The 15,293-nt window shown below is 40.1% G+C and overlaps 1 non-coding gene across 1 annotated transcript; it reads right to left on the reverse strand.

The window, feature by feature from the left end:
- Positions 1–14,039: 14,039 nt before the first annotated feature.
- On the reverse strand, positions 14,040–14,146 carry LOC112208323 (U6 spliceosomal RNA). The gene has a single exon (XR_002942725.1). It is a non-coding gene; the product is annotated as a U6 spliceosomal RNA (small nuclear RNA).
- Positions 14,147–15,293: the final 1,147 nt, after the last annotated feature.

The following is a 15,293-nucleotide window of genomic DNA, read 5'->3' on the forward strand; positions in this document are numbered from 1 at the left end:
CCATCTGTTTATTCTCCTGTAAAATGTGGGTTTGGGGGTGAGAAAGTGCATGGAGTGGTGGTTGATCAAACAGTATTTTTCTAGGCATCCTTTGTCATCGACAGCCTATGTGTCTGATTTCTTTCCCACCTCCTCAGCCATCAGATGGCATCTCATGACCATCTGCAAGTTTCCATAGTTCCTTCTTCTGGGGCCTGCACAACAACTCGGGTTTGAGTCTTATCCTCTGCAAACCTGCTACCTTTACACACTGATGTAGGAATCACTTCTGGAAAATATCGGCTGCAGGATCCAAATGCTGGAACTTACCCTCTCCACTCTCTAGCTGTCAGGCTGGGACTGGGTTTTTATCAGATACATTGTTTCCCTTTATTTAGCAGGTATTATTTACCGTAATTCAAAACAGGATATGATATGAAATTTTAGGCACTATGGTACTGTGGCTGAATAGCTTAAAGGTAAAGCAATGCCCCCCAAACATTAAAACGAGGAGAAAAGCTTCGGGAACTTGTTAAAATGCGGTTTCAGTTGCATAGCACTAGGGTAGGGGATGCACTCTGCAACTTCTAGCAACTTCCCAGGAGATACTGATGCTGGGAGTAGAAAGGGTGGAAAATACTTGTCGGGATTCTGAGTGCCAATTGTTATTCTATCACTTAATAATTCTGACCTTAAGCAAGTTACTTAGCCTTTCTGCCCCTCTGTGTCTTTTTACCTAAGGTGTTAACAGTCGTAGTACCAGCTCCCAGGCAGTATGGAAGGGAGAATCCATAGCGTTTTACAGTTTGGACCCCACAGAGCCCTGACAGGTGTATTATTTTGGTAAGCAGATCAATGTCTGAACCCAAAGGGTACCTCTCCTTTCCACTTGTACAGGGCTTCAGTCTGGAGCCATCTGTGATATTTTCTCTATCAGGTTTCCTGGAATTTCATATGTTTTAAATATTGATATTTGTTCCTTAAAAGTTAAGATATATTAGGCAAAAACAGACCCAAATGCACCTGCATAAGAAATTGAGATCCATTTAGAATACACATGCTCATGTAACTTCAGAAATCCTTGATAAATCCAAAAGATAGGAATGAATTTACTTTGTGCCCATGTCCCAAACTTCCTGGGTGTGGGAAGGCAGTGTCGACGTGTTAATGTAAATTGACACAGAGGAGAAATCCAGTTTGTTTGCATTTTAAATAAAGAGAGTGATACAGCTAGCTTCCAACCCTGATTGGTTCTGCTAGCAGAACTCTAGGGTAGTTGAACTGGGAACTATCGTTGTCTCCAGGGACGCTGTTCACATTCTCCCTTCATTTTAAGTGTGATAAGATCTGCATGAAATATTTTATTGTTACTGTTCCTGAGGTTCTAAGATGCTAATGAAATTGTGTGTACCTAAAAATGAAGGCTTATCTTCACCTTAAAATTGCTTAGAATGCTATGAGCTGTCTGAGAGAATTTTTGTCACCGAGTAGACTTTTGAGATCCCACCCATGAGACTACAGCCCTCTACGGCCAGAAGAGAAATTTTTAGTGACTTCTGAGCCTGTATAAATCTACATTTCAGTGCCTTGCATATAAATTAAACTTTCATATTATGGGTTTTAAATTAAATTCATTACCCCTGCTCCCAGTTCTACTGACAGTTGGAAATAGGTGTGCAAGGCTCCTGAAGTCTACAGTCATTTTATTGGTAGAATTTGTGGTATGAGGCAGATAAGGGAAGATGCCAAATAATTGAGGTAAATTTTTCTCAGCTGCTAATAAGACCAAATGTTTAGTGACAGATTACTACGATGATAGATACAGTTTTCAATTAATTATCTCAAAGCAATATCAGTATCTCCATTTTACAGATGGGGAAACTGAATTACAGGGTGGTTAAATACTTGCTCTAAGGCACATAACTGGCACAGTACACAGCTAGCATGAGAAGCAAGGTGGAATTGATTTCATGCTCTTGGCCCCTATACAAGAGTTCTCAGATGGAAGTGTGCATCAGAATCACCTGGAGAGCTGGTCAGAGGTTGCTAGGGTTTCCCCTAGAGTTTCTGATTAGGTGAGTCTGGTTTGAGGTTTACAATATTGCATTTGTTTCATGAATTCCCAGGTGATGTCCCTGTGTCATGAAGAAGCATACCATGAGGAACTGCTGCTTTACCCTGTGGTGTCTTTATTTTTATTCTGGTAAAATATGTGTGATGATTAATTTTAAGTGTCAACTTGATTGGATTGAAGGATGCAAAATATTGTTTCTGGGCATTTCTGGGTGTTTCTGGGTGTTGCCAGAAGAGATTAACATTTGAGTCAGTGTACTGGGAGAGACTCACCCACAATATAGGTGGGCACCATCCAATCGGCTGCCAGTGCAGCTAGAGAAAGCAAGCAGAAGAAGGTGGAAGAAGCTGACTTGCTTTGTCTTCTGGCTTTCATCTTTCTCCCATGCTGGATGATTCCTGCCCTTGAACATCAGATTCCGAGTTCTTGGCCTTTGGACTCTTGGACTTAACACCAGTGGTTTGCCAGGGACTCTCCTGCCCTCAGCCACAGACTGGAGGCTGCACTGTTGGCTTCCCAACTTTTGAGGTTTTAGGACTCAGACTGAGCCACTACTGGCTTCCTTGCTCCTCAGCTTGCAGACAGCCTGCCTTGGGACTTTACCTTGTGACCATGTTAGTAAAATCTCCTTAATATACTCCCCTTCATAAATACATATATCCTATTAGTTCTGTCCTTCTAGAGAACCCTGATAAATACGATATGCTTAACATAAAATTTACCATTTTAACCATTTTTAGGTGAAGAGTTTAATGAAATAAAGTACATTTACCATCCCCCTTCAGAACGGTTTCATCTTCCCAGACTGAAACTTTGGGTGCATTAAACACATGTCCCCATTCCCCTCAGCACCCCCAGCTCCCTCAGAGCCAACATTCTCCTTTCTGCCTCTGTACACTTGATGAGCCTAGGTACCTCATATAAGTAGAAGTAGAATGTTGCACTACTTTTCCTTTTTGTGACTGACTCATTTTACTTAGGATAGTGTCCTCAAGGTTCATCCATGTTGTAGCATATAATTTCCTGTCTTTTTTAAAGGCTGATATCCATGATATGAATATGCCAGATATTTTTAATCTCTATATTTCCTTTTAGAGATTGAAGCCATTCTCTCCAAGATTAGAATACCCCTTGCTCCCACAGAGACTGAGGACTTGGTGGCTGTGTGCATTGTAGATGCCCCTTCCTGGGTCCTTCCTGCACAAACAGGTTCTCCCTGTTACTCCAGCTGCTCTGACCACAATCTCCAGGGTGTTTCTCACTGTTCCCGATTTCCCAAAGCAAGGAAATGAAACTGACAGAAAGAAAAGCCTTTATTCTTGGTTGGATGTGATGGGATAATGATTATAAAAATTGTGTTTGAAAAGACAAATTTCTATATAACTATCAGCTCTTGTGATGCCTCAAATAGTATTTTGAAGCCTTAATACATGCTTTTTATTTGGAGAGAGGGTGTAAGGATTTTCTAAGATACTTCCCCTGCTTTTTCCATTTCTACTAATGATGTTTGGTAAATGTTAAAATACACAAAACTTATTTTGAAAGAGCTTTCCTGACATTCTTGTCTTGTATTCTGACCAAAGGGTATCTATGATTGAATTATCACATTGAGGAGCAGAATCGATGTTGTGACACTACTCTGTAGTGGAAACAGAGGATAGATTTTCCTTTATAACAGAGGCTTTCCATTGTCAAAATGTGATGCAATCAGATTTGACCTATCTATCAAGTTTTTGTTTCTACATGAAGAAATGTAGAAAGGTAAATATCTTTCTCTGAGTAAGAAGTTTTAAAGCTCGTTTTAAAGATTTCATCAATGCAGAACCATTTCTTAACATATGCACAAGGATCTCTCTGATGATAATCTCTCTGATGAAACTTTAATGTGCTTGAATAGATTTCTATCATGCAATTTGACTTTGTTTAAATCAGGATTCACGTGTGTGAAAATCATTTGCAAATTAAAAGTCTTTCAAAAGGCCACAGTTTAACATTCTGAGATGTGACATCATAATTGAGAACTTAATATATAGCAGGTGAAAGTGTTCATTGACTGAAATGCACAGTTTTAAGATATTTGATATTTATTCATAGTCTCATCATTTTTATATCGAGGTAATCATTTTCGCAATTTTAATTTTTAATTAATGAATTAATTTTTTTTCGAGATAGAGTCTTGTTCTGTCATCCAGGCTGGAGGGCAGTGGCTTGATCTAAGCTCACTGCAACCTCCGCCTCCCAGGTTCAAGCAATTCTCCTGCCTCAGCCTCCCTAGTAGCTGGGATTACAGGCGCCCATCAGCACGTCCAGCAAATTTTTGTATTTTTAGTAGAGACAGGGTTTCACCATGTTGGCCAGGCTGGTCTCGAACTCCTGACCTTGTGATCCACCCACATTGGCCTCCCAAAGTGCTGGGATTACAGGTGTGAGCCACCACGCCTGGCCAAGTTGGAACATTTATGTTATGTTTTCATTGAATAATTTTTAATTTAACAATCTAGTTGCTCTTAACCATTGTCATCACACAGAAATACTTGGGAGCTTAGTTCTGTTGGTGACACCAACTCTACACTCTTCATCTGAGAGTTTTCAGGTGCCAATGTTCAACAGGTAGGAATTCCTGAATTAGTCAATGAAATGAAATTAGACACTCAAATGTTCACATCTTGTCCATTCCATCATTCAGGGTTTTAGATGAGTTCACTCAGGATAAACTACGTCAATCTGAGATGGAGCATAAAGATATAAAATGGGAAACTTGTTGTAAAAGATGTCATCTATACAGTTTCATTCTGGACCTTCTTATCAGGATCTGAATTATTTTGTTCTGTAAATAATTTTTAAAGAAATATTTGCTTCTTTCAGTTTTCGATAAGAATTACTTACTCTTGGAAGGAACAGTCCTTGAATATTGAATAAGTGCAACTCAGCAATGCAAGCAGCTGTGTTGTCCAGAGTAAATCTCAGGGATGTTGGAGTGTGTGGCCTTGCAAACATACACACAATCTTGTGGCCTGAGGCACCATCAATTTTGCTACAAGTGACAATAACCACTGTATAATAGATAAAGCTCACAATTCAGAAGAACCAGAGAATGGGCTTTTGGAATCTGCTCCCATTTGAATGGATTTTAGGAATATGCTTCCCTTTAAAGTTGTGGCTCTTGTCAGCAAAACATAAATTTTGAAAGCATGAATTCAAACTGAATGGCTTCCAAAAAGAGCACATGTATCTTCTATTATATGGAAACATGTAGAAAGTAAAATTTAAACACCATGCTTTGAGGCAGAAGACCCAGGGATTCTGATATAGTTTGGATATGGATATGTGCCCCTGCCCAAATCTCATGTTCTATTGTAATCCCCAGTTTTGGTGGAAGGGGGAGTGTCTGGTGGGAGGTTATTAGATTATAGGAACAATTTGTCATACATGGTTCAGCACTGTCATCTTTGTACTGTCTTTGCAATAGCAAGTTCTTGTTAACATCTGGTCTTTTGAAAGTGTGTAGCATCTCCTCCCTTGTTTACTTGCTCCTGCTTTCACCAAGGGATGAGCCTGCTTCCTCTTTGCCTTCTGTTATGATTGTAAATTTTCTGAGGCCTCCCCAGAAGGTGTTGTAGATGTTGCTATGCTTCCTGTACAGCCTGCAGAACCATTAACCTATGAAACCTCTTTTCTTTATAAATTACCTAGTCTCAAGTATTCCTTTATAGCAATGCAAGAACTGCTTAATACAGAAAATTGGTACCAAGGAGTGGATCATTGTTATAAAGATACCTGAAAATGTGAAAACAGCATTGGAATTGGTAACAGGCAGAGGTTGGAGGAGTCTGGGAGGCTCAGAAGAAGACAGGAAGTTGAGGGAAAGTTTGGAACTTCCTAGAGATTGGTTAAATTGTTGTGACCAAAATGCTGATAGTGATATAGACAGTAAGGGTTAAGCTGATGAGGTCTCAGATGGAAATGAGAAACTTACTGGGAACTGGAGAAAAGATCATTTTGTTATGCCTTAGCAAAGAACATGGCTGCATTATGCCCCTGCTCTAGGAATCTGTGAAACCTTTAACTCAAAAGTGATGATTTAGGGTATATAGTGGAAGAAATTTAAAAGCAGAAAAATGCACAAGAAGTGACCTGGCCGCTCTTAGCAAGTTGTATTCAGATATGAGAGCAAAGAAATGACTTTAAGCTGGAACTTATATTTAAAAGGGAAACAGAGAGTACAAGTTTGAAAACGTTGTAGCCTGGAAAGCCCATTTTAAGGGGAGGAATTCAAGCAGCCTGCAGAAATTTGCATAAGTAAAAAGGAGCCAAGTGCTAATAGCAAAGGCAATGAAGACAAGGCCTGGGAAGTATTCAGAATCCTTTATGTCAGCCTCTTCCATCACAGGCCCAGAGGCTTATGAGGACTAAATAGTTTCATGGGTCAGGCCCAGGGCCCAGTGCCCTGTGCAGCCTCAAGACACTTTTCCCTGTATCCAGTTGTTTCAGCTCCAGCTGTGGATCGAAGGGGCCAGGTATAGCCCAGGCTACTTGTATTAATCCATTTTCATGCTGCTGATAAAGACATACCTGAGACTGGGTAATTTATAAAGAAAAAGAGGTTTAATGGACTCATAGTTTTATGTGGCTGGGGAGGCCTCACATTCATGACAGAAGGTGAAAGGCACATCTCACACTGTGGCTGAAAGAAAGAATGAGAACCAAGTGGAAGGGGAAATCCCTTATCTAATCATCAGATTTCATGAGACTTATTCACTACCACGAGAACAGTATGGGGGAAACCGTCCCCATGATTCAATTATCTCCCACTGGGTTCCTTCTACAACACATGGGAGTTATGGCAGCTAAAATTCAAGATGAGATTTGGGTGCGGACACAGTCAAACCATATCACTGCTGCTTTGGAGAGCACAAGCCTTAAGCCTTGGCTTCCATGTAATGTTAAACCTGCAGGTGCACAGAATGCAAGAATTAAGGCTTGTGAGACTCTGTCTTGATTTCAGAGGATTTACAGAAAAGCCTGGATGTCCTGGCAAAAGCCCCCTGCAGAGGTGAAGCCCTCATAGAGACCCTCTACTATAGCAGTGCATAAGGAAAATGTGGGGTTGGGGCTCCCATGGAGAGTCTCCACTGGGGCACTTCCTAGTAAAACTGTGAGAAGAGGGCCACTATCCACCAGACCCCAGAATAGTAGATCCACCAACAGCTTGCACCCTGCACGTAGAAAAGTCACAGGCACTCAGTGTCAGCCTGCGATAGCAGCTTTGTGGGCTGAACCCTGCAAAACCACAGGGGTAGAATTACTCAAGGCCTTGGGAGCCTGCCCCTTGCACCAGAGTATCCTGGATTTGGGACATGGAGTCATAGGAGATTATTTTGGAGCTTCAGGATATAATGTCTGCCCTGCTGGGTTTTGAACTTGCATGGACCCTGTAGCCCCTGTTTTTTTGGCTTTCTCCCTGTTGAAATGGGGGTATTTACCCAATGCATATATACCCACTGTATCTTGGAAGCAACTAACATATTTCTTATTTCATGGGCTCATAGGCAGAAGGGACTAGCCTTGTCTTATATGAGACTCTGGACTTTGGGCTTTTAAGTTAATGCTGGAATGAGTTAAGACTTTGGGAATTATTGGGAAGGCATGGTTGTAGTTTGAAATGTGAGAAGAACATGAGATTTGGAAGGGTCCTAGGGCAGAATGACATAATTTGGATTAGTGTCCCCACCCAAATCTCATATTGAAATGTAATCACCAAAATTGGAGGTGAGGCCTGGTGAGAGGTAATTGTGTCATGGGAGCAGTTTCTCATGAATGGTTTAGTACCATCCCACTTGGTACTATACTCACTGTAGTGAGTGAATTCTTTTCAGATTGGGATGTTTAAATCTATGTTGCACCTCCCCCTGATTCTCTTGCTCCTGCTTTTGCCATGTGATGTGCCTGTTCCTGCTTTGCCTTCTGCCATGACTGTAAGTTTCCTGAAGCCTCCCCAGAAGCTAAGCAGATGCCTTTATGCTTCCTGTACAATCTGCAGAACTGTGAGCCAATGAAACCTCTTTTCTTTAAAAATTACCCAGTTTCAGGATTTCTTTATGGCATTGCAAGAATGACCTAATACAGGCTTTTGTTGTTGTTGTTTTTGTTTTCATTTTTCCTATAAAAGACTAGCTTTTGTCTAAGAGTAGGGGAAAATATGGTTCTGTGGTGCCGTCTTGTCTTCTTAAACACAACATGAGGGCCTGGATTCAACCAGAATCTCCTTCTAGTATTGAGCACACAGGGAGGAACAGAACAGACCCCAGGCAGGCAAATCTGCCAGATGAGAAAGACATTATACAAATCTACATCAAATAAATAACAAATGAGTGCAAATAGTGACAAGGACCGTGAAAAACAAACATAACTTTAGACCATATTGTTCAGTAGTTCGATGTTGAGAGCACTCTGAAGACATCAAAGGGCCCCTTAAGGAGTTGTTATTAAACTCTACAAATAGGTTTTGATCTTAAACTGCCAGAAAACTATCATTTTCTATGTTGTTATTATTGTTTTTATAAATCTCTTAATATATGTTTTAAGGCATGACTTAGCCATTCTTCTAGAAAATACCACTCAGTGCTTTCAGATCCCATCTTCGTTTCTGGCTTTTGGGGTTGGAGTCCCTTTTAGTCATTGGACAGCTGTTCTCACAGATCATCAAAAATCTGTTCAGATTTATTCAGAATGGCATCTGAGAAAGCATCAAAGCAAAAGAGTCTTGTCCTCCTTCAGATGAAGAGAACTCTTCATCTACCAGAGATGTGTTTGTTGCGGCATGTGTAGGGTCACAGAACCTCAATTCTGATGGCTTCCTTGCTTACTAGCTTGATTGGTTGACTGATTGCAGAGACAGAGATGCTTAGAGGCTTCTGAGGAAACCAAAGAATGTGGCAGCTGATGCTGATGGATTCTAGGCTCAGTTTATGAAACTTCTCCCACCCCAAAGTGAAGACATACTGAGGGTGAAAAAGGCAAAATAGTTTAAGGAAAGGATATGGATAGATATTTGAGTTAAGGACCTGTGATGGTTAATAATGAGTGTCAACTTGATTGAATTGAAGGATGCAAAGTATTTTTCCTGGGTGTGTCTGTGAAGGTGTTGCCAAAGGAGATTAACCTTTGAGTCAGTGGGCCAGAAGGCAGACCCACCTTCAATCTGAGTGGACGCCATCTAATCAGCTGCCAGTGCAGCCAAAATAAAATCAGGCAGAAGAACATGGAATGATTAGACTGGTTTAGTCTTCTGGCCTACATCTTTCTCTCATGCTAGATGCTTTCTTCCCTCGAACATCAGACACCAAGTTCTGCAGTTTTGGGACTCAGACTGGCTTCCTTGTTCCTCAGCTTGCAGGCAGCCTATTGTGGGGCCTCACCTTGGGTTCATGTGAGTCAATACTCCTTAATAAACTCCCCTTTATGTATAGAACTATCCTATTAGTTCTGGCCTTCTAGAGAATGCTGACTAACATGGGACCCAACCCATAGCAATTGCTGTATTTTACTTCATGAGCTAAAAACACTGGTAGTGTATTGGAATCATCTTATGAGCTGAAAAACCTACAGTACCTGTGGTCCATCCAAGACCAATTAAATCAATGTCTATACAAGGTTACAGGTATCCTTCATACAGAGAGATGAGATCACAATTTGAAATTAATATCATAAACGCATTCTTACAATGGAGGACACTGACTCACAAAGAAATCCAGATCTTGATAAGAAACCAGACTTGAAAGTAGGTAGATAGGCTGGGCAACCCATTTACTGACTCAAGAATGGAGATGTGATAATAATTTAAGGGATTCCATTGGAATGCACAGGGAGCACAGAAGAAATGAACTGGAGACAAGAACAGTACCCTAACTTGATGTATGGCTGGACCCTGAAATAAAGTAGCAGTGGAATTAAAGCAGAAAAGGGTGTGAAGAGAGCTCTTATTTCACATTTGTAAATGCTCCTTAATATAAACATGGGAAGAGAGGAATATGAAGGAGAAAGGTTTAGACTGATTACATGTTTCTTTTGGGGGAATTGGATGGGCAATAGTGTCGTTCTCTAAGATGGGTGCTTGTTCATCTTATTCAATAAGGGAAATAAAAGAATTGGGAAATGGAAATGGGTTCACTTTGGACACAGTGTATGTGGGATACAGCAAATCTGGAAGTTAGGAGAAATTTGAAATGGAGAGATTAAGTGTGTTATTTTGCAAAAAGCTGGTAGTTAAAGTTCCAGGAGTTGATAGGATCACTAAAGTTTTACCTAAAGATTGGAGAACAAAGAAGCTATGGTTGCAAAGTAAGAGCACACCAAGATTTAAGTGATGGACAGAGGTAGATTACTGAAGTAGAATTGTACATGGCTGGCATTTTGAGCACTATATTAGTCATGGTTCTCTAGAGGGACAGAATTAATAGGAGATACATATATATATATATATATATATGGGAGTTTGTTCAAAGTATTAACTCACATGATCACAAGGTCCCACAATAGTCCATCTGCAAACTGAGGAGCAAGGAAAGCCAGTCAGAGTCCTAAAATTGAAGAACTTAGAGTCCAATGTTCGAGGGCAGGAAGCATCCAGCATGGGAGAGAGATGTATGCTGGGAGGCTAAGCCAGTCTGGTCTTTTCACATTTTTCTGCCTGCTTTATATTCTGTCTGTGGTGGCAGCTGATTAGAAGATGTCCACCCATATTAAGGATGGGTCTGCCTTTCCCAGACTACTGACTCAAATGTTAATCTCCTTTGGCAACACCCTTGCAGGCATACCCAGGATCAATACTTTGGATCCTTCAATCCAATCAAGTTGACACTCAGTATTAACCACCACAAGCACCAAGAACATCTTGTGATTTAAACACCTGTACTAGTAATAATTCAATCTTTTAAGAAAAGGGAAGAGAAGGGCTTTGATTTTAAAATGACTATACAACTAATTCAAAATTTCGTTGAGTATTGAGTCTATTTTCTTCACAATCACATTTCTGGATGATCAAAGAGAGAATTCCAAATGCGGTTTCTCTTTTGTACTCCATGAGTAATTGGATCTCTCCTGTGATTAAAACTCTCCATGGCATATGTGTTTCTCTGAGCCTTAGCATAAAGAACATAAGCTGATTTATAAAGCCTCCTTACCACTACAATCCAGAAACAACTGTTAGTAACACTGGAGTGAAAGCCAGATTCCAGGCTTTCTCAAAACCAGATCACTCCCTAGTGTGGCTAAAAATCCCCCAGGAGCCCAGGAGGAGACAGCATACCGAGCTGAGAATAAGAAGTGTGGGGGCACCCAGATGAAGGTTATTTTTACAGTGTTTTATTGAAAAATGAGGGCCCAGACAGGATTTTGCTGACAGTTTTCCTAGATCAATTAGTTGTTATATGAGATACTCCTCTTTCTAAGAACAATTATTGAAAATGAATTTCCATCCATTAAAACCCCTATACTTTTCACTCATTTATTCAATAAATATTTTTTGCATTTTTGCCATGTACCTACATCTGAACTAGACTTAATAAATGTGTAAGATACATACCTGTCATCCAAGGCCTACTCGAATATATGCATGTTTCAACTTTCCTGCTAATTTACATAGCACATTTTATTTTGTTCCTTATAAAGTATTCAGTACTAAAAATTAGAACATAAGTGTTTCTTACTTTCAAATTACCACATATTTGTGGTATTTTGTTCACTCATTCTTTGTTCTGAGTTTGTTCACACAAGTAAATTTTGTGAACTAATTTATTTAGTGTTCAAATCCTAAAATTCATCAAAAGCAGATCAATTACAAATCATTTTCCTCATTGCTTTTCTTATTCCATTATATGTTGCTGGTTATATCATTTTTTCTTAGAATGGTATTTAAAGTTTTTATTTCTAAAAATACAAATAATAAATGGTCTTTCTAAAGCCTTTATTTTTATAATTTTATAAAATTTTTTTATAAATATATAATTTTTATAAAATTACAAATAATTATAAAACTAAGCACTGAAAATACTTCTTATAATCTTTAAATGCAATGATTTTTATTAACTGCTGATGCATATTCCTTCCATGTTTTTTCCTACTTTTATTCATATAATTTATGCTATTTTTGTTCCAAAGCGATTATAACATATACATAAGTCTACCTCCTTCCTTTTAAAAGTATCATGTGCAACATCCGTGTGATTAATTTTCTACCTAAGCTCAACAGCTACATAATGTTTTGCATTATCACATGTGTCATCTGCTTTCTAGAGAATTGTGAGAGAATAAATTTCTGTTGTTTTCAACCACCATGTTTGTATTAATTCTTACAATAGTCACAGAAAACCAATGCAGGAAATATAATCTTTCCCTTAGGATTTTGAAGTATAGATCTATCAGGTTTTCAGAAAAGAAAAAATACCTACTTCTTCCACTTTCTTATCTGTTGTGATTAAAAACTATTATTTTCCAGTCAACCAGGAATCTGTATTCAATATAGAAATAAAGTTTCTGTCCCCATATATTTGGGCTGAAGTGGAGACTAGTGTGATTGACAAGATACCAGACCACTCATGGATTTCAGGTCACAGCCCATAACTCTAAAATAATCACTGAATATTTATTCACTATGGCACTACATGGGTGGATGGGTAGAATTCATGTATAATAAAAGGGTCTGCCCTCCAGAATTGAGAACCTAATTAGGAGAGGGGAAAAAGTTAGAAAAGCTATGTGTGTGCTACTGGATCATAAGCTCCTCCAGGGCAGGGCTTTGAATGTCTTTTATCCTTAGTATGCAGAAAAGTGTCCAATAAGCAGATATCATTTACAAGGTCACTTTGTCAGTTACATGGTAATATGGTTAGGATTTATGCCCCCACTTAATTCTCATCTTGAATTGTGATACCCATAATTCCCATGTGTCAAGGGGGAGACCAGGTGGAGGTAATTGAATCATCAAGCTGGTTTCCCTGTGCTATTCTTGTGATAGTGAGTGAGTTCTCACAAGATCTGATGGTTTTATAAGGGGCGCTTCCCTCTTCGCTCGGCACTTCTCCTTCCTGCTGCCTTGTGAAGAAGGTGCTCACTTTCCCTTTGCCTTCCACCATGATAGTAAGTTTCCTGAGGCCTCTTCAGCCATGCAGAACTGTGAGTCAATTAAACCTCTTTCCTTTATAAATTGCCCAGTCTTGGGCAGTTTATTATAGCAGTATGAAATGGAGTAATGCACAGGTTGAGTTACACAATGTGGGTAATGTAGAAAATACACAATGAGGGAGGAACAAGAGAGGTTCCAGGGACAGGGAGTCCCAGAGGCAGCAGGTCTCACTCAAAGTCCATGAAGAAGAATGAGACCTCCTGGGCAGAGTCTGTGGGGGCAGCACCTTGCACTTCTTTTCTCTGAGCCACTTTCAGCTCTTGGCACTGAGATGCTCATATGTTGAATGAGAGAGTACCAGGAGAAATGGATACCTTGGAACCAGTAACACAAGAAATGAAGAGTTGGGAAGATTTTCTCCGTTCACTGTGAGACTGTTCCTACTGGGCTTGAAATTCACTCCTAATCCTGTTGTGGAGTGAACTGTACTCCTCAAAAGAAGATACGTTCAAGTCCTAGCCCCAGTACCTGTGAATTGGCCTTATTTTGAAACAACATCTTTGCAGATATAATCAAGATAAGATGAGTTCGTAATGAAGTAGGGTGGGCCATAAGTTGAATATGACTAGTGTCCTTATTAGAAAAGGAGAAGAGACACAGGAAGAACGTCATGTGATGACAGAGGCAAAGACTGGAGAGATGCATCTTCAAGTCAAGGACAGCAAGAAGCTGGAAACCATCAGAAGTGAGGAGAGAAGTGAGCAATGATCTACCTCTACAGCCTTCAGAGAGCACATGGCCCTACCAACACCCTGATCTCAGACTTCCTGCCTCCAGAACTGTGGGGATACATTTGCATTCTTTTAAAATCTGAAATGCCTCATGAATTTGCATGTCATCCATGTGCAGGGGCCATGCTAATCTTCTTTGTGTCATTCCAATTTTAGCATTTGTGCTGTGGAAACAAGCGCCATTTGCATTGTTTAAAGCAACTCAGTTTGTGGACTCTGGGTGGGCAGCCACAGGAAGCTAATCTAGGTCCCAACATCCACCTAGACTGTGATGCACACTCTTGTTCCTCCCACCTGAAAAAACTGCCTCCCCTGCAGATCTCTCCAGAGGTGGTCATGTTCTCCCTACAATTCTCATTACCACTGAGCTTAGAGGGAGGTAGAACGCCTACTAACTAACTATTCCCTCATTTCATTTTCTGGCCATTCTTTCTTTCTCCTCCCTGAAAATCCCCAGCTCTAATCTCATGTTGTCATGTTGCTGTTTTCTTCCAATGACTGGCTTATTGCCCTATATTTTAAGACAATTTTAGCTCATGGCCCATTATCTCAAGTTTTACATGGACTTAATTCCTCACAATTTTTTTTTTTTTTTTTTTTTTTTTTTGAGATGGAGTCTTGCTCTGCCGCCAGGCTGAAGTGCAGTGGCGCAATCTCAGCGCACTGCAACCTCTGCCTCTTGGGTTCAAGCGATTCTCCTGCCTCAGACTCCTGAGTAGCTGGGACTACAGGCAAGTGTGACCACGCCCAGCTAATGTTTGTATTTTTAGTAGAGACGGGCTTTCACCATGTTGGCCAGAATGGTCTCGATTTCTTAACCTCATGATCTGCCCACCTCGACATCCCAAAGTGCTGGGATTATACGTGTGAGCCACCGTGCCCAGCCCCCTCACAATTTTTAATATGTTTTTAGATGACCTTTTAACATCTTGACCTTCAGAGTTCCAGAACTCCTCTTTTTGAAAGAGCTTGTTCTTGGTGCTACCTTGGTTATTTGTTCTCATGGACATAGACTCAATAAAACCTTCCTATTTTAACAGCTATCTCCATTTTATATCACTAGCCTAACAAAGCTTTACCCTCACTGGGATTTTCTGTATATTGATCTTACAACGTGTCACTACCCTTCACCCTCTTGATATTTGTGCTTTTCTCCCTACCGAGCCTACATTTTGTGGTTAATCTATACGAAACTCCTGCAAACACTCTTGACTCCTTTGCTCCTCTCTTCAACATACTTTAGTGGCAAAACTACAACTCTGGTTGAATCCAAACTTTTGCTGACCAGATTTCTCTGTTTTTGTAGCTGAATATGTTGGGGAAAAAC

The sequence above is a fragment of the Pan troglodytes genome, chromosome 12 (assembly GCF_028858775.2).
Source record: "Pan troglodytes isolate AG18354 chromosome 12, NHGRI_mPanTro3-v2.0_pri, whole genome shotgun sequence".
Lineage (NCBI taxonomy): Eukaryota > Metazoa > Chordata > Mammalia > Primates > Hominidae > Pan > Pan troglodytes.